General features: G+C 48.3%; 1 protein-coding gene across 1 annotated transcript in view; it reads right to left on the bottom strand.

Moving 5' to 3' along the window:
* spry4 (sprouty homolog 4 (Drosophila)) overlaps window positions 1-19,615 on the bottom strand; it is a 117,553-nt gene that overhangs the window by 42,735 nt on the left and 55,203 nt on the right. The gene's annotated exons all lie outside the window — the stretch shown is intronic.

Below are 19,615 nucleotides of genomic sequence, written 5' to 3'. Positions count from 1 at the left end.
CCTTGGGGACCCTCCCCAACGGTCTGCTCCCACCGCTGTGATCGAGGGCCTACCTGGGACTCGCCCGAGGCCTGCCTCCACCGCTGTTGTTGCCTGAGGCCGGTTTCCACTGTCACTGCCTGGGACTCTCCTTGGGTGACTCGCCTCAGGCCCCTCCCCACAACCTCCACCACTGCTGCTGCCTGGGACTTGCCTTGGGGACCCTCCCCAACAGGTCTGCCCCCCACTGTTGCGACCAAGGGCCTGCCCAGGACTTGCCAGAGGCCTGCTTCCACCGCTGCTGTTGCCTGAGGCCTGCCTCTACCACCACTGCCTGGGACTTGCCTTGGGCCCCTCCCCACAACCTCCACCATCACTGCTGCTGCTGCCTGGGACTCAATTTTGGGGCTGCCTGGGACTTGCCTTGGGTGACTCGCCTCAGGCCCCTCCCCACAACCTCCACCACTGCTGCTGCCAGAGGCCCACCTCAACATCCAGCAGCAGAGGATGGTGAGCCCGAAGGTCGCGGGGCCCAGCCGCACCTACGCCGGGGTAGCCGCTGCCTTAAGCTCGGCTATCCCAACCCTGGCCGCAACCCCCTTCAGGCACCTGACTATACGCCTGGGGGTAAAGGCCTATCCCCACCCCAACATGTCCATCGAGGCCTGCAGCAAGGCCATGGCTAGTGTGGTCGGCCCACTGGCCTTCGTCGCTGTGGCCCGGATGTACAGGAAGGCCATCTTTTTCCTGACGACCGAGCAGGCGGTCCACCTGGCCATGGAGAGTGGGCTCACTGTGGGCGGGACACATTTGCCCATCGACCCTTTGGAGGTCACGGCCCAGAGGGTCGTGATCCCCAACGTCCCGCCCTTCATTGCCAGCGAGCTCCTTCTCCTCCACCTCACCACGTTGGGAGAGATCTGGTCAGGGATCCAACCGCTCCTGCTCGGTCTTAAGGACCCCGCACTCCGACACACATACTCCTTCCGACGTCAGGTGTTCATTTGCCTGGCCCAGGAGGTGGTCACAGAGGGCTCCTTCACCCTCCTCCATGAGGGCGCAGCCTACCGCACCTTCTGGACGGTAGACAGCGTGCAGTGCCACCTGTGCCACGAGGTGGGGCACATAAAAAAACTGCCCCACCCAGAAGGCTGCCCAGCCCACGCCAATGGCTAATGGTGGCACTGCTGTACCCGCTCCCACTCCCCCTCTCTCGGAGTCAACACCGCAAGCCCCGGCACTGGAGGCTAAGCCGGAAGCTTCCAATGCTTCAGCCTCCGGCAGGGAGGGGGGCGAGCTTCCGGCCGGCCATAAGGCGCATAAAAAGACATGATGCATCAGGCCCGCCCACGGGGAGACCACCCTATCCCCTTCCCCGTCACCTAGCCCACAACCTGCCCCGCCCCAGCACAACAATGCCCCTGTGGTCGTGCCAGCATCGCCCCGGCACGGGAGCCCTGACCCCCAAACCCATACCTGATCCGAGCCCCACTGACCCCACATCTACCCCCCACCCCGATAGAGAAACCCCTGGGGCTTCGATGCCCGCCCCTGGTGCTGAAACACCTGGCCTGGGGGGCCCCTGAGCCCGAGCCACACCCTGGCACTAACCTGGGGGGAACCACCACTGCCCTACCTTCTACAACGACCTGTCTCTGAGCCCCGGAGAGGGAACTGGGCACCTGCCATCACCTGCTAAACCAGGGATGGGGCAGGAAATGACCCTCCCCACTCTGGCCACGCCCCCTGTCTTTCCCCCAGCCAATCGTATTCCGGGAAAGGCCGGGGTGGGGGGGGGGGGGGGGGGGGGGTAGCAGAACCTCAGGCCCCATGACCACCAAGGCGGGCGGGGTGGGGAAGGCCCATAAATTCCCCCCGTCTCTCTGGGGAAGAGGTGCTGGCCCTTGGAGGAGAGAGATACCCCAGCAGTGTGCTGGCGGTGCTGCTCCTCTCCAGGGGATGAGCCAATGGTGCCTCTCAACTGTCCTACACTGCTAAAACCCCCAGGGGCTATAGCAGGGCTTCCTGCTGCTTTGACTCCTCTGGCCCTGGGGAGGACTGTAATAACCACACGGGCCGTTGTGTGGTTGATGACGCAGGACCCTCTGCTGGGTCGTTGAGCGATGGAGGGGAGGCAGGTATCCTCTCTCCTCCCTCCCAGGCTGTTTTTCAGGGGGCCTTGGCCCTGGGGTGGACCTTTTCCCCGAGGAGCCAGGTGTCCTGGTGTCAGGAGAGGAGCGGGGCCCCGAGCCTCTGCCGCCCAACGACCTGAACTCCGGGCATTCTGAGAAGGGGTGTGCTGCGGAAGGTACTGCTGGTGACCCTGGGGGTGGGGTCGCCAGGGGGTTGAGGCCAGTTGGCGGCGCTGGACCAGCCCCCATCCTCTCGGTGGGGGAGGGGTCAGTGACCGAGGGCGACCTCCCAGAGGAGGGTTTGGGATCGGTGGCAGACACGGGGACGACGCAGACTCTGTCTGCAGTGACATTTTCGAGTCTCTGGTGCCCCCCACCGATCTCTCCCTCATCCCCCTCAAGTACCTCTGGGAATTTGTCGAGGAAACTGAGTTACCGGGATACAGCTCAACTGGCACTTGACCGCTGGAGCTCCTTTGAAAGGGTTTACTGGTTGGCCCACGCTGCTCACCAGGCACCTGGGCTCGACGCAAACGAGCGAAAGTGAGTCAGGAACTTCCTGGGGACACGCCTGGTAAGGGCAAGGGACTTCTGTGCCCCTCCCCTGTCCTCCCAGTAAGTGTATATATTGGTTTTTTTAACTGTACTGGTGGTGGTTGCACAATACTTCCAACATGGAGACAACTATAGCCAGCCTCAACATCAACGGCAGCAGGGAGTCACAGCGCAGATTCCATACCCCCTCGGTCTTTAGGGATGGGAGGTATGCGGTGTGCTTCCTGCAAGAAACCCAGACTACCCCGGGAGACGAAGCCACCTGGCTCCTGGAGTGGTGAGGGGTGGGGGGGGTCTACATGAGTCACCTCACCCACAGATCTGGTGGGGTGGCAATCTTGTTGGCCCTGCATTTTTCAGCCAGAGATCTTGGGGGTCAGGGAGCCAGTGCCAGGCCGTTTGCTTCACCTGACGGTTTGGCTGGGGGGGCGCGGTGCTTCACTTGGTGAACGTCTACGCTCTCCTGGCCAGGCTGAGGCAAGCTAGCTTCTTCGGAGAAGTGTCTGCTCATCTCTCCTCCATTGAGAACCAGTGTGTCGTCCTTGGGGGGAGATTTTAATTGCGTCCTCGAGGGCAGGGACCACTAGTTAGGCATTGGGGAGGAGGTTGGGGGACTTGGTCAAGTCCTTCGACCTGGTGGACGTCTGGCAGAATCTCCATCCCGACTCCATCGCCTTCACCTTCGTGAGGCCTGGAGTCGGAGCGTCCAGAATCGACCGCCTGTACGTTTCGAGGGCGTACGCCTCCTGTTTTCCGAAGGCCTCCACGCGGCAGGTGTCGTGCACGGACCATCACCTGGTGTGGGCGGAACTCCTTCCGTTCGGCGCCAGGCTCGGCTCCGCGTACTGGTACTCTAACAACCTGCTGCTGGAGGACGAGCGGTTCCAGGACTCGTTTCGTCGTTTCTGGGCCGGCTGGAGAAGGAAGCGGGGAAGTTTCCCCTCCCTGAGGCTATGGTGGGACGTGGGCAAGGCTCACGTCCGCGTCTTCTGTCAGGAGTACACGAGGAGGTCGATGAAGAGGTGGAAATCCAGGATCGGGGAGTTGGAGAGGGAGATGCTCGCCCTGGAGTCATGCATCGGTCAGCTCGACGCGGACACGGCCCTGTGCGGGGTGTACAAAGAGAAGAAGGCCACACTCCGGGACCTGCAGCTCGTCGGGGCTCGGGGCGCATACGAGAGGTCGCGGATCCAGCTCCTCCAGGACCTGGACTGCGGCTCCCCCTTCTTCTACTCGCTGGGAAAAAGGCGTGGCACCCGTCAGCAGCTCCTTGTGCTGCTGACCGACGATGGGTCCCTCATCTCGGATCCGGAGGGCATCAGGGCCCACATCCGAAACTATTCCACGGCTCTGCTCTCTCCGGATCAACCCAGTGAGGATGCTCTGTGTTCTGTGGGAGGACCTGCCGCAGCTCGGCCCGGAGGACACCGGAAGGCTCGACACTCCCATCACTTTAGAGGAGCTGACCGGCTCTCGCGGGGCAAAACCCCAGGGCTGGACGGGCTGACTGTGGAGTTCTTCAGGGTGTTCTGGGACGTCCTGGGGAGTGACTACGCACAGATCCTGGGGGAGTGTCTAAATGCCAGACAGCTGCCCCTTTCTTGGCTCAGGGCGGTCATCGTCCTGCTGCCAAAAAAGGGGGACCTTCGTTCATTGAAGAACTGGCGTCCGGTCTCCCTCCTCAGCACTGACTACAAAATCTTCGCCAGGGTGTTGTCTTCTCGCCTGGCCTCTGCTGGCCCACATGATTCACCCGGACCAGTCCTACACGGTCCCGGGCCGGAGGATACACAACAACGTCCACCTGGTCCGGGACCTGATCCATTTCTGTTGACGGGCTGGTCTGCCGAGCGCCTTCCTGTCTCTCAACCAGGAGAAGGCGTTCGACAGGGTCGATCACGAGTACCTGCTCGGGACTCTGCGGGCATTCTGGTTCAGGACGCAGTTCGTCGCCCGGATCCTACTTTTGTACGCCGCCGCAGAGTGTCTGGTTAAAGTTAACGGGTCCCTGACGGTGCCCCTTCGCTTCAGGAGAGGAATGCATCAAGGCTGCCCCCTGTCCGGCCAGCTGTATTCCCTGTGCGTGGAGCCTTTCCTGCACCTCTTGCAGAGGAGGTTGTCAGGGCTGGTTTTGCATGGCGCGGGGGTGGTCCTCTCAGCCTACGCCGACGACGTGCTCCTCACTTTCACCGACCCGGCTGACCTGGGGAGGATGCGCGAGTGCCAGGCAGTGTACTCTGCGGCGTCTTCCGCCAGGATCAACTGGGCCAAATGTTCCGGACTACTGGTCAGTCTGTGGCGGGTGGACTCTCTGCCGGAGGAGTTACGGGGGTTCAGCTGGAGTAACACCCATCTCTACTTGGGGGTCTACCTCAGCCCGGTTGAGGAATCCTGGCCGGCCAACTGGTGGGAGCTGGAGGCCAAAGTCTCGGCTCGCCTAGGCCGCTGGACAGAACTGCTCCGTGCTATCTTACAGGAGTCGAGTGCTGGTCATAAACCAGCTGGTGGCCGCCATGCTGTGGTACTGGCTGGTCACCTTGGTCCCTCCTCCTGGCTTTGTCGCTGACATCCAGAGGACGTTGGTTGACTTCTTCTGGGACAAAGATGCACTGGGTCACTGTGCAGGTTCTGAGTCTCCCTATTGAGGAGGGCAGTCAGTCGCTGGTGTGCGTCTGCACCCAGGTCGTGACATTCAACCTTTAGACCTTGCGGCGATACCTTTACGTCGAGCCGCCTCCTTTGTGCGCCCTGGCGACGTTTTTTTTTTCCGCCAGGTGCATAACCTCAACTACGACACGCAGCTCCTATTCGTCGATCATGACTGTTTGGAGGTCGCCCTCAAGACACTGCCTGTCTTTTACCAGGACCTGATCCCTGTTTGGAACATGGTCGAATCATGTCGCACCTACCCTCCGGCTGGAGTAGCGGCTGTCGTCAGGGAGCTGTTGCTCAGGACTCCACACCTCTGTTATCACGGGTTGGAGTGGCTGTTGGAGGGGAGGGCCGTGGCAGCGAGTGTGACCAGGGTCCGGGACATGCTGGGTGCTGGGGGCCTGGGCTGGATGCTGCCACAGGACATAGCGAGCAGGGCAGCAGTAGACGTCCGGTACGTGGCCACTGCCATCTGCCGCCTTAAACGGCGGTGCTCGGACCCGACGTAGTGCACCAGTTGGAGGACGCTCAGGTGTGCGGTGGGATACCGTCCGTGCTCACCCCGGCCCGGACAGAATTTCACATTGGCCAAGGTCCCATACTTCCCGCGGGAGCCTGTTCCCCACAATCTGAGCTGCCTCTGGAATTTTAATTTTGTCCGATTTCAAGGATGTAAAAAGGCGGGCCCTGTATAGACTGCTGCTGCACACCGTCCACCTCTTCTCCCTCATCCACCGTCTAGACACTCCTTAGTGTGCCCATTTGCCACTGAGTGGTGGGGATCCCCAGTGGAGGGCTCTCTATGCAGGAGTCCTCCCCCTTTCTCTCTGATCTGGGGTGGAGGGTGCTGCACGCAGCAGTCCCCTGCAACCGCAGGTTGCGGTGTTTCATGGACTCCCGACCCAACTGCTTGTTCTGTGGAGTCCGTGGACCACGTGTATATTGGGTGTATACATGTGTATTTTTAATCAAAAACCTCCTCTGCTTTTGGTTGCACTTCAGTCCCACGGTCCTGATCTTTGGGCACCCGGTACAGAGGAGGGAGGGCAGGTCTGAAGACCTCCTCGTGGGTCTGCTCCTTGGCCTGGCCATCACGTCCCGCTGCCTGGACCTGTTGGAGGGGGTCGTTGGGGCCGACTGCCCGCCTCTCTTCTGCGGTTACGTTAAAGCCTGGGTGTCCTTGGAGAAGGAGCACGCGGTGTCCACCAACACCCTGGCATTGTTCAGGGAGAGGTGAGTGCCGCAGGGAGTGGAGTGCATTATTTTCCCCCTCCAACTCTATTCTGATTTAATCCCTGCCCTCCCCTTCACTGCTTGATCACACAGCATTGCTCTTTGATGTGAAGGGCACTGCTTGTCACTGGCCACTTGGCTGCTTCTTTCCTTCCTGGTGGTGGGAATCGAATAAAGATTCGTGCACCTTGTGTCTTTCACTGTGTCTCACACCTGCACACACACACAACGTGGGTGCTGGGGAAAAAATAAGCACTACCACAGTTAGTGTGGGGGTTAAAACAAATCCTGGAGTGTCAGAGATTCTGTTCTGTCTGAGATCTGGTTCTGTGGGAGCTGGATCAGTTATTATTCTCCACGAGTAATAAAGGGAGACCTGGTGGCGGGATACTGGCCTCTGTAGAGTTATTTCGCTTAAATAAAAAAGGGGAAAAAAAAATTAAACAGGGATTCCCAGCCCAGGTGCCCCTATAGAAGGAACAGGTGGTGTCCACCACCACCACCCTCAAGGCTTTCAGTGAAACGTGGGCACCGCAGGGTGTGGAGTGTTTTATGTCCCCCTCTGACTTCATTTTGATTTATTCACTGCTTCCCCTCACCTTTTTGATGACTGTTGAAAAGGCCACTGCTTGCCACTGGCCACTTGGGTGTTTCTTTTCTTCCTGGCAGTGGAAAATGAATAAAGATTTCTGCCCTCATTGTTCTTCACTGTGTCCGATACCTGCACACACGACATGGATGCTGGGGATTAAATAAGCACTCCCGCTTTTCGGCGGCATTGTGGGGTTTATAAAAAGAATATAAAGAGGAGATTTAGACTCTCCTGGGTTCAGGGGAAAATAGTTTTAAAAGTGAAAAATAATTTTTAAAAAACAGGGATTCAGAACCTCTTCAGTTCAGGGACTGATTCTGAGCTGGCTGGCCACAGCCAATGTACTGTGGACATGTAAATAAAGGGCGACTTGGTGACAGGATACCAGCCTCTGTGCAATTAGTTCATTACCCCTTTAAGAAAGTTTCAAAAGAATCCCTTAAAAATATTTTCTGACCACAGTACCTTCCCATTTTGCAGGTTCTAAGGCTCCTTGCTGTGATATTGTCAGAAATAAAATAGGAACAGGAGTTGGCCACTCTGTTCAGAGATCCTGCTGTACCATTCAATATGATTATGGTTGATGCTTTACTCGATGATCAGCAACGATTGTATTCCATGGTGGAGCAGGCTTAACAGGGTAAATGGCCTGCTTCTGCTCCTATTTTCTTCTAACAAGATTACAGCAATTGGATCTATGTTTTTTCCCAATCTCTCCTTGAAGGTTTTCATGATGAGGTATCAATTATATTCTTTCTTAAACATATTCAGAGACTTGGCCTCCATGTAATAGAGAATTTGCCAGGTCCGCCACGCTCTGAGTGATTAAATCTCCCTATATTTCAGTTTTAAATGGCCTAACATGTATTTTAAGATCCTGCCAACAGGAACACCCACTTTGTCCAGCCCTGTCGCATTATGTACATTTCAACTCAGTTGAGATGAGTAGCCAATTTCAACTGGGGATGGGGAGTCTGATCCCCAGATGATTTTCCGATCCTAAGGCTCATCTCTGAAACCCAGATAATTCAATCTTCACATATTAGTTAGGCCAGCCATGGCCATGGCTCCCAATTAGCATTGCTGAGCTCTGCAGGAGCAAAAGCATCCACCAGCCAGATTGGGGTCCTGGTGCAAACTCAGAAAATGTAGGAGAAATTCAGCAGGTCTGGCAGTATTTGTGAAGAGAGAAACAGAGTTAACGTTTCAAGTCCCGTATGATGCTGCTAGATCTGCTGAGTTTCTCCAGCATTTCCTATGCTTGTTTTGAATTTCCAGCAGTCACAATGATTTTCTTTTATTTGGGGTGTGGTGCAAAAAAAACAGAACGCACCGCATTGGAGGGTCACAAGCGGCAATACGGAGAAGTGGCTAAACAGCCAGTAGAAGGTTACTGCACCTGTTCTAACACAAAAGCTTCTTATGAATGTTATTACATTATTTCTCCCTGCACTGAACCCAACAGATGTGCTCTAATATGTAGCAGACAGGGCAGGATTGGTGATACATGATTTACAAATATCGTCTGGCCGTCCCTGTCTTTCTCAAAGAGCTTTACAAGCTGTTAACTGGAAGGAAGCAGGTTCTCAGCTCTCCCCCATCCACTTCACCCCCCCCCCACCCCGCCTCCCCACCACCACTTTAAGAATACCAGCAGGACTCTCAGATGCCGCCCAGAAGCTCTATTTTCAAAGCACTCCCACTCCCATTCTCACCCACACAGGCAATTATAATTCCCATCACGGATATCTTCAGCATCAATTGCTAATCAATCAGATGCCTTCAGCTTCGTGAAAGTGTCAAGTATTTTAAGTACTCCCCTGAGTCTAATTGCTTACCCACAATCTGCACCTTCTGTTGTTGTTCCTACATTTCCTAGTCTTCTCTTTTTTATCAATGCCGGTACTGTATTGTCATAACATCTCTGGATATCTGTCTCCTGTCCTTTCAATGCTCCACAGATATGTTCATCCACTCCCCCCTGTAACTTCCTTATATTTCTGAATTCATGATTCATTGTAATCTTCCTATTGCAAGCTTTCAGCTTTGAAACCTGCCATTCTAAATATTCACTATATGTACTTTGTTCTCTGAAACCAGTCATCATGCTGGCCTACATCATGGGCATTGGCCTTTCACCTTGGTTACATAATAAATAAAATGGCTGAGTAATTCCTGCCTTCACCAAATGAGCCATCAGAGGAGGCACTAATTGAAGTATTTATTTTGCAAAGACATTGTGCATGTTCTGCAGGATAAGGTTTAACAAGCAAAAAATCCATGAGTATCACAATTAATACTTTGATCGTCACCCTGACAAATAAAAGAGGATAGCTGTATAGTCAGCACAACATCTACTGTGACAAATATTTTAACCCTTGCCCTGCTGAATAAACAGAAGTTTTCCAGGGCAATTGTGACAAGTATTGCAACTGGCACCTTGAACCATGAGCTACAGTATTTGTTCTGTAAACAAAACAGAGACCCTGTTTATTCAGCAGGGTAAGGGTTAAAATACTTTCTAAAGTGTTTGTTGTGCTAGCTGTGCAGAGTTCCTGTTTATAAAGCAAAATGAGGATTCTGAAGTAAAGGTTCTCAGGTGACTTACTCGTAAATGCAATAAGCTGAACACCAGGAGGGAGATATCACAAAGTACTGAAATGAAGCGATTCAAAGAGAAACCAGTATTTGATAAAACTTCGAAGTTGGAGTAATGCTGCAAATGTTGGAAAAGGGAAATTGGTGCTAAACACAAAATCTTCCTGAGAAACCAGCATGGCAAATAGGTTAAGCTGTTTGATAAATTCTCTAACTCCACCATTCACAATGATAAAATGAGAAAGGATATTCAGACATCTGTTTGTTTTTCTTTGTGTCTATCTCATGCAGTAATTTATCCAGGAGAACCTCACACAGTTTTCAAAGTGAAAATTCTAAGTCCTATCTAACTTCACGTCGGTTTTGGATACGGCTGCAATGCTTTCAATAAAAAAAAGTAATGATTTTATGAAAATTATTTGATAAAGAATTTTTGACAATTTTGGCAGCTGTTTAGTGAAATAAAATGTAGGCATTTTTTAAAAATGCAATTGGAACTTGGGTTGGATTTCTTTCTTTAAACACCAACACCAATTTACATTTATAAAGCACCTGTAATAAAGCAAAGGTGATGTTCCCATGTATTTGCAGTCCCTATCCTTCTAGATAGGAGTGGTCATAGGTTTGGAACGTACTATGCAAGGAGCCTTGGTGAGTTTTGCAGTGCATCTTGTAGATGTTGCTACTGAGTATCAGTGGTGGAGAGAGTTGATGTACATGGGTGAGGGACCAGTCGAGTGGGCTGCTTTGTCCAGGATGGCGTCAAGAGTCTTGAATGTTTTTGGAGCTGCACTTATCCAGGCAAGCCGATTACACCAAAATTGGAGGTGTAGTGGACAGCGAAGAAGGTTAGCTCAGAGTAAATGGGATTTTGATCAGATGGACCAATGGGCCAAGGAGTGGCAATGGAGTTTAATTTAGATGAATGTGAGGTGCTGCATTTTGGAAAGGCAAATCAGGGCAGGACTTATACACTTAATGGTAAGGTCCTAGGGAGTGTTGCTGAACAAAGAGACCTTGGAGTGCAGGTTCATAGTTCCTTGAAAGTGGAGTCACAGTTAGATAGGATAGTGACGAAGGCGTTTGGTATGTTTTCCTTTATTCGTCAGAGCATTGAGTATAGGAGTTGGGAGGTCATGTTATGGCTTTACAGGACATTGGTTAGGGCACTTTTGGAATATTGTGTGTAATTCTGGTCTCCCTCCTATAGGGAGGATGTTGTGAAAGTTGAAAAGGTTCAGAAAAAATTTACAAGGATGTTGCCAGGGTTGGAGGATTTGAGCTAAAGGGAGAGGCTGAACAGGCTGGGGCTGTTTCCCTGGAGCATCGGAGGCTGAAGGGTTACCTTATAGAGGTTTACAAAATTATGAGGGGCATGGATAGGATAAATAGACAAAGTCTTTTCCCTGGGGTCAGGGAGTCCAGAACTAGAGGGCAGAGGTTTAAGGTGAGAGGAGAAAGATATAAAAGAGACCTAAGGGGCAACATTTTCACGCAGAGGGTGGTACATGTATGGAATGAGCTGCCAGAGGAAGTGGTGGAGGCTGGTACAACTGCAACTTTTAAGAGACATTTGAATGGGTATATGAATAGGAAGGGTTTGGAGGGATATGGGCTAGGTGTTGGCAGGTGGGACTAGATTGGGTTGGGATATCTGGTCAGCATGGACAGGTTGGACTGAACGGTCTGTTTCCATTCTGTACATCTCTATGACTCTATGACTGTAAGTGAGGAGTATTCCATTACATTCCTGACTTGTGCCTGGTAGACAGTGAACCAGAATTGGGAAGTCAGGAAGTGAGTTATTTGCTGCCTCTGACCTGTTATTCGTGCCACTTATTTATTCAGCATCTCTAGTTCAATTTCTGGTCAATGGCAAGCCCCATGTTGTTGATCGTGGGGAATTTAGTGATGTTAATGCATTGAATGTCAAGAGGTGGTTATTGGATTGTTTCCGTCTCTTATTGGAGATAGTTTTTGCCTAATATTGGGGTTTTACAAATGTTACTTGCTACTTGTCAGCCCAAGCCTGGATATTGTCCAGGTCTTGTTGCATTTGAGCATGGACAGCTTCAGTATCTGCGGAATCATGAATGGTGCTGGAAATTGTGCAGTTATCAGCAAACATCCCCACTTCTGACCTTAGGGTGAAGGAAAGGCCATTGATGAAGTAGCTGAAGATGGTTAGGCCAAGGATATTGCACTGAAGAATTCCTGCTGAGATATCCTGGAGCTGAGATGATTGACCTCCAATAACCACAAACATCTTCCTTTGTGCCAGGTATAACTCCAACCAGCAGAGAGTTTGCCTGACACGCATTGATTCCAGTTTTGGTAGGGCTCCTAGATGCCCAGTCAAATGCACCTTGATGGCAAAAGTGAGGACTGCAGATGCTGGAGATTAGAGTTGAGACTGTAATGCTGGAAATGCACAGCAGGTCAGGCAACATCCGAGGAGCAGGAAAATTGACTTTTCTGGCAAAAGCCCTTCATCAGGAATGCGCCTTGATGTCAAGAGCTGTCACTCTCACCTCATCTCCGGAATTCAGCTCTTTTTGTCCATGTTTGAAGCAAGGCTATAATGAGGTCAGGAGCTGAGTGGCCCTGGCAGAACTGAAACTGGGCATCAGAGGCCATGTTCTTGATAAGCAAGTGCTGCTTAAAAGCACTGTTGGTGACATCTTCCATCACTTTACTGAAGATCAAGTGTAGACTGATGAGATGGTAATTGGCCAGGTTGGATTATTTCTGCTATTATTGGATGAGGCATGCTAGGGCAATTTTTCTCATTGTCAGGTGGATGCCGGTGTGGTAGCTGTACTGGAAAGATTGGCTAGTGGCCCAGCAGGTTCACATAGACAAGTCTTTCGTACTTTTGTCAGAATGTTGTCAGAGCACCTTAACCTTTGCAGCATCCAGTGCTTCCAGCAATTCTCTGACATCATGTGGACTGAATCAAATCTGCTGAAGATGGGCATCTGTGAGGCTAGCATCCACTGGACAAGGCTGAGCTGAATGATCCATTCGGCACCTCCAGCTTCAGCTTATTGCAAATGCTTTATGTTTTCACGGATAATGCCAGGCTTCCCCATTATTGATGATAGGTATGTGTGTGGAACCCCCTTCTTCAGTGAGTTGTTTAATTGTCCACCCCCATTCTCAACTGGATGTAGCAGGAGCTTAGATCTGATTCAGTGGTTGTGGTATTGCTTAGCTCAGTCTATCACTTGCTGCTCAGGTTGTTTGCCGTATAAGTAGTCCTGTTTGGTAGCTTCACCAGAATGACATCTCCATCTGCAGGTAGGCCTGGTGCTGCTCCTGACATTCTCTCCTGCACTCTCCATTGAACCAGGGCTGAATTCCTGACTCTAAGGTAATGGTTGAGTGGGAAATTTGCTGGGCCATGAGATTACAGATTGTGCTGGAGTACAATACTACTGTTGCTGATGGCCCACAGAATTTCATGAATGCCCAGTCTTGAGTTGCTAGATCCATTCGAAGTCTGTCCCATTAAGCATGAAGACGGTGCCATGCAACATGATGTAGGGTTATTTTCAATGTGTCTCCATAAGGACTGTGCAGTGATAAATGTTACCAATGTCACGGACTGACAGCTAATATCTGCAGCAGTCAGACTGGTAAGGATGAGATCAAGTACATTTTTTTCTCTTGTTGATTCCCTCATAACCTGCCGCAGACCCAGTCCAGCAGCTACGTCCTTTAGGACTTGACTAGCTCAATCTGTAGTGCTGCTGCTGAGGTTATGGTGGTGGACATTGAGTTGCCCACCCAGAATATATGCCACCCTCAGTGCTTTCTCCAAGTGTTGTTAGGCATGTAGGAACACTGATTTATTAGCCATGGGACATCGATATGTAATAGTCAGCAGGAAGTTTCTTTGCTTATTTTTGACCTGATGCCATGAGATTTCATGGATCCAGAGTCAATGTTGAGGACTCCCAGGGCACCTCTATCCATTAGTGAGACAGGATGTACCCAGGGTACTGCTGGCTTCTGCAACATTGTCTGTAAATTATGATTTCCTTGAGTATGACTGTCAGGCTGTTGCTTGACAAGCCTGTGAAGACAGCTCTCCCAATTTTGGCACTAGCTCCCACATCTTAGTGAGGATAACTTTGCAGAGTCCATAAGCTGTTTTTACTGTTGTGGTTTCAGGTGCCCAAGCCAATGGCAGGTGGTCCATCCAATTTCATTTTTTTTTGGGACTCCCTACTTCAGTTATGAGTCAATCAGATTGCATTGGGTACAGAGTAACGTGTAGGTCAAACCAGGGAAGGCTGTTAGTTTCCTTCCTTAACGGGCATTAGTAAACCAGATAGGCTTTTCCAACAATGAATGGTGGTTTCATGGTAATTGTTAATTTAATTCCACAACTTTATTGAATTCAGATTCAATCCATCCCAGATTATCATGTGGGTCTCTGAATTACTTGTCCACTGTTAAGACCACTGAATTATCACCTCCACTGGAGTTGTGCTAATGGCACAATTAGTAGAGTGTATATTTGGTTTCCATAATTGCAAGTACATTACCCCTTTCTCCCTACTCAACCTCTCCTTATAGAAAATCCCTCCCTACCCAGGGTCAGCCTAGTGAACCTTTTTTGGACTGCCATCAATGCTTTTCCTTTCCTGATGAAGGGTTCCTGCCCAAAACGTTGATTTTCCTGCTCTCGGATACTGCCTGACCTGCTGTACTTTTCCAGCACCACTCTAATCTTGACTTCAATGTCAGTGTGCCTTTCCTTAGGTAAAGGGATCAAAACTACTCACAGGTTCTATCTGTGGGCTGAATAGTGCTTACATAGATTTAGCAAGACTTCACTGTTTTTATAGTCCATTCCCTTTGAAATAAAGGCCAGTGGGCTACTTATCTTCCCTATTATCCCCTGAACTTGTGGATGTTTTCTGTGATTCAAAAGAGAATTCTTCAGGAATAATTAAGAAGATCTCCTCTGATACATGTTTTCATTGTGAGTGCTTATAGAGTCTTAGAGGTGTACAGCACAGAAACAGACCCTTCAGTCCAATTGGTTCATGCCAACCAGATATCCTAAATAAATTTAGTCCCATTTGCCAGCATTTGGCCCATATCCCTCTAAACTCTTCCTATTCATATGCCCATTCAGATGCATATTCATTTGCTACTTAATAAATTAGTTTGGTGCTGCATCAACAATATTTCATTGCCTAGCCAAAACAAGATAAAGGAAATCCTATGGAGACTTCAGCTAAAACTAATGGCTCTGAAGGAAGCTACAAAGAATTCTGTATTAATTGTGCATTGATTAAATTTACCTACAGTGCCTCCACTACCATTACATTTTGGCTTGGTCAGGGCAGGACGAAAGTTGGCAGGATATGTTCATAACCATGCAGGAGCTTTTCCAAAATTTGTCTCCTACAGAAGATTTGGGTCTTATTTCTTCAGCCCAACCATTTTTCCAATGGAGAACTAAAAATGAGGACCTAAACAGCAGCAACACAATCTTTAGCAATACTGAAGTAGTTATTTTACAAGTGAGACAATATTGATGTACACATAATTGATTTCAATGCCCCATATTACAACAGTGATAACACTTCAGAGCAGAGAATCTAGAACTTGATGTCATAGTCTAAAAATAAGGCGGAGCCCATTTAAGACAACATTGAGGAAACTTTTTTTTCAAAGGGTTGAGAGGCTTTGGAGCTCCCTTTCTCAAAATGCATTAAACACAGAATCCTTAAATATTTTTACACCAGAGGTAGATAGACACTTAATTACTAAGGGAATGAGCGACTTATGAATTATGAAATTATGAGGACAATGGCCTAGTGGTATTATCACTGGATGTTTCAATCTTCTAGGGACCCAGGTTCAAATCCCACCATGGCAGATGGCTGAATTTGAATTCAATAAAAGTCCAGAATTAAGAGTCTAATGATGACTATGAATTCCAATTGCTGGAAAAACCTCTGCCCTAAACTGTCATCCTTACCTGGTCTGGACTACTTGTGACTCCAGACCCATAGCAATGTGGTTGACTCTTAACTGCCCTCTGAGATGGGCAATAAATGCTGGCCTAGCCAGCGATGAAATGATAAAAACAATTATCAGGGATATGCAGGAATGTAGATTTGAGGTTAAAATCAGATCAACCGTGGTGTTATTGAATAGCAGAGCAGGCTTGAAGGACTGAGTGGCATACTCTTGTTTGTATATTCATGAAAATATGTTAGTGATTGTAAAGCTCTTTGACACATCTGGTGATTAAAATTAGAAATAGGTTTTATTGTCACATACAGGATTACAGTGCAAAGTGTATAAAGTCGCCATTCCTGGTGCCATCTTAAGTACAAAGGTGCCGAGGTATAAAATCTTAGGTACAAAGGAGAAACATAAAGAAATAAAGTTAAAAGTTCAACATTCACCTTCATGGGCCTGCAGCCGTTCCACATGGGGCTTTCCCCAGGAGGGCACTATATGAATGCATGTTTTTCTTTACAATTAATTGGAAGAGTTCATGTGAAAACCACAGTGGGTATTATCATTAGTCATGCATTGCCTGCAGGCATTCTATAATAAAGCAGGAATCATGGTCATTGAAAATTGACTCTTCCTGTTCCTCCTTCATGTTCATTTGTGAGACACAGAAAAAGGCAATCTAGTCCCTTATTGTCAGTATTATTAATGGCAAATGGAGACAGCATTTTAACTGGATAGGTGGAATGACTGGGAGATCCTGGCTCTGTGGATTTGTCGATTAAGAATGCTGAGATAGATTGGCTGAATGTTTCAACAATGGACATGACTGGAAAGTACTGTCTGTATAGATTATCAATGAATATTTTATACTTTATCAGAAATTTTTTGAATCAAAACTCTGCGGACTTAGAGCAGAAACACATAGATAGGTTTTGTGAAATATAGTGTACATAATTGATTTGCACTACAGGAAATCCTATACTATCAATGTGACATGAGTAAATATCATCACTATTCCCAAAAGTAAGTGCTTTCCATCTTATTTAATGTTGCACGTATATTCCAGTACATGGAAATATACAAAGTGGGGCTTAGGAGAGAGTGGAAGATTTAAAAAAAACAAATGTTCCTAACTTTTGTGATTTCCCTGCCATTTTCCCTTTATTTACTTGGCTCTCTTGTTCTCCAAAGGTTGCAGACTCATGTTGGGCTTTGGTGCATAGCCACCTACCACCGTCCACAACTGCTAAACTGTCGCTCACCCATTCGGTGCTGTGAGCAGGATATTTTGTTTACACTATGTTCACTCATTCTGATCCTGCTCTCACCTGATACCTACGACACTATGCTTTGATCAGTACTGGGATTGGGAATATTGGCCAATTGGAATACCAGATTAGGTGTGCCAACACTGGTTAGAAATTACAGAATGATGCAATGTGGAATAAGGTCATTGTTATTCCCCATTCTTTCTATGTCGCTTTACAATTTTTCACCTTTTTGTATGTACGCAATTCCTTTTTAAAAATTATTATTGAATCTGCTTCCATTGCCCTTTCTGAAAATGATACTATTATGTAAAACCACAGTATCAGTTTCTACATATACTCCCAGGATACCTACTTCTATCTCACCACCATGAATCTACTCATGAATCTATTGCTGTCTCCATGTTGTATCACTGCTTTTCCTACATCCACTACTGGATGACCAGAAATTTCCTCCAATTAAATATTGGAAAGATCAAAACCATTGTCTTTGAATACCAATAAACTCTGCTTCCAAGGCACCAATTCCTTTTTTCCCTGAAGCTGAATCAAACTGCTCATAACCTTGATGTCAGATTTGCCCCAGGAAGAGCTTTTGACATCCGTACAGTGGCTCGGTGGTTAGCACTGCTGCCCCACAGTGGCAGGGACCCGGGTTTCACCCTCAGGTGACTTTCTGTGTGGAGTTTACATGTTCTTCCTGTACCTATGTGGGTTTTCTCCAGGTGCTCTGATTCCTCCCACAGTCCAAAGATGTGCAGGTTAGGTGGATTGATCACCCTAATTTGCCCACCGTGTCCAGGGTTGTGCAGACCAGGCGGATTAGCCATGGGAAATGCAGGGTTACAGGTATAGGATGGTGGTGTGGTCTGAGGGGAATGCTGTTCGGAGGGTTGGTGTGGACTTGATGAGCTCAATGGCCTGCTTTCACATTGTAGGGATTCAATATAGATCACTTTGCAACATACATTTTCATGACATTGCCTTACTTTGCCTTTACCTCAGCTTATCTATTTTAGAAATCTTTATGTGAGCATTTATTACCTCTAGACTTGACTATTTCGACATGCTCATGACTAGGCTTGCATGATCTACCCTGCATCAACTATCCATCTAAAACTCTGATGCCTGTGTCCTCAATCATATAAAGTTCTAATTACATGTTGCCCACATTAGCACTGTCCTACATTGGCTCCTGGTTAAGCAGCATCTCAATTTTTGTTGAGCCTTCGGATGTTTTATCATTTGAAAAGGTGCTATATAAATGTAAGTGCTTAGTTGTTGTATTCACAGCTCTCTGTAGAAAAAAATGTTCCTCCTCAACTTGCCTCTGATTCTTTTGCCAATTATCATAACTCTGCATCCTTTGTATTTCTTTGACCATGAACCAAACATTGAGTAAAATAAGCAAAATCAGCAAGGACAGTTTATTTCTAGAGTAAGTGGTATACTTACCAGTTAACCATCACAAGAACTTAATACAACAGCTTTCATACACTACCGCTTGGATATAAATCTGCGGTTATGTGCTGCACAGCACTCTTCAGACTCTGAGTATGGATGGTGTTGAGAACATCTGGTGCCAGAAACTGTGGGATTTGAGTGAGTGAGTAAGAACCAACTTTTACAACATTTAATCCCACGCTCAAAAGATGAGATCATGCAGGGAGATGAAAATCTCACTCTGTTCCTATGTATAATGATTTGATTTATTACATTTATTACTGTCACATGTACCGAGGCACAGGGAAAAGTATTGTCATATGTGTTTTGCAGGCAGATCGTACTATACAAGTGCATCAAGATAACAGAGTGCAAGATACAGTGCTACAGCTGCTGAGAAGGTGCAGAGAGAGATCAACATTAATGTTTGATATGCCCATTCAGAAATCTGATAACAGCAATGGAAGAAGCTGTTCTTGAATCTGTTCACACGTGTATTCAAATTTTTTAATCCTCTGTCGACAGAAGAAAGTGGAAGAGAGTATAACTGGAGTGGGAGAGGTCTTTGATTATGTAGTTCCTTTCCCAAAGCAACGGGAAGTATAGATGAAGTCAATAGATGGAAGGCTGGTTTGCGTGATGGACTGGGCTGTGTTCACAATTCTCTGTAATTTCTTGCAGTCTTGGGAAGAGCAGTTGCCAAACCACACCGGGATGCATCCAGATAGGATATTTTCTATAAATATATGTATATTTTTAAATATATATTAATTGAATGTTGACATCCAATGTCCTTAACACGAGAAAGATAATTCTGCTCCTAATTAGATTCAGTTTGTTGATTTCAAGTTTCATTTTCACCCACATTGCAGTATTCAGACTAGACAACTAATGTCATTCTGTAATAAGACTGGATCAGGGTTGATTTCCCCCAAAATAGCCTGTTCCTTTTAAAAGCATGCTCAAAAGTATATTGAGTGGTGGTTATGGCTTGGCAATGACAGAAAGGAATAAGTGCTGTGACCACGGAGTTTTCTGAAGGGACTATTTGTGCATCAGGAAGATATGATGCCATTTCCCTTGCTGGAACAACTTCTAAAAGCATCCTGAACCGGGACGTCTGGTACTAATGAACCCATTATGATTCTCTGTGAATATTCTTTTCGCATTTCCAA

Source organism: Chiloscyllium punctatum, chromosome 20 (assembly GCF_047496795.1).
Source record: "Chiloscyllium punctatum isolate Juve2018m chromosome 20, sChiPun1.3, whole genome shotgun sequence".
NCBI lineage: Eukaryota > Metazoa > Chordata > Chondrichthyes > Orectolobiformes > Hemiscylliidae > Chiloscyllium > Chiloscyllium punctatum.
This window is presented reverse-complemented; position numbering and strand designations above follow the sequence as displayed.